This window comes from Ceratina calcarata, unplaced genomic scaffold (assembly GCF_001652005.2).
Source record: "Ceratina calcarata isolate Rehan_Ccalc_2016 unplaced genomic scaffold, ASM165200v1 scaffold110.2, whole genome shotgun sequence".
Taxonomy (NCBI): Eukaryota; Metazoa; Arthropoda; class Insecta; order Hymenoptera; family Apidae; genus Ceratina; species Ceratina calcarata.
In genome coordinates, this window is record NW_017131915.1 from 2,749 (window position 1) to 3,377 (window position 629).

The following is a 629-nucleotide window of genomic DNA, read 5'->3' on the forward strand; positions in this document are numbered from 1 at the left end:
GGATGTTAAAAGACTTAGTTTACTATAGAATGTAAAGCAAATGTACAAAGAATGCTTATCGCATTTATTATCGTAAATTAAGGAGACGTTTAAGTGTCTACATTTAGGTGGACCACCCTGTATAGTAAAAATTTGAGAAAGCTCGTAAGAAAATTAATTTTCGCGACTATTACCTTAACGGAGACGCGAACCACATTTCAGGCGTACCATCACCATTTTATGGTACTTATCGGGACCAAAATCTCAGTGAACGATTAATAGAGAGTCCACCGAAGTACGTGGCTCTGAGGGATCTCTTTCTGCCCCAAGAGAGCGACGTTAGAACGACGCCTGCCAATCGTCAACATTCTACTTTTACGTGCAATCTGACCGGTGATCGTAGGTAAGCGATCGATTAACCAGCGGTTCTTCAGCTTTCTCATAAGAGCTTAAGCATTGCAGATTACCTTTTCATTACTATCAAGTCTCAAAAATGTATCCACCTAAAATTGTCTTATTAATAAATTGTATATTTTTATGCAAAATTAAACATTTTTAATATCAATTTGTAAAACAAACTCTGGAAAAGGATTTCATTTATCATACAAAAATAATAATTTCACTTTTAATCTTCTGCATGTCATTAGATA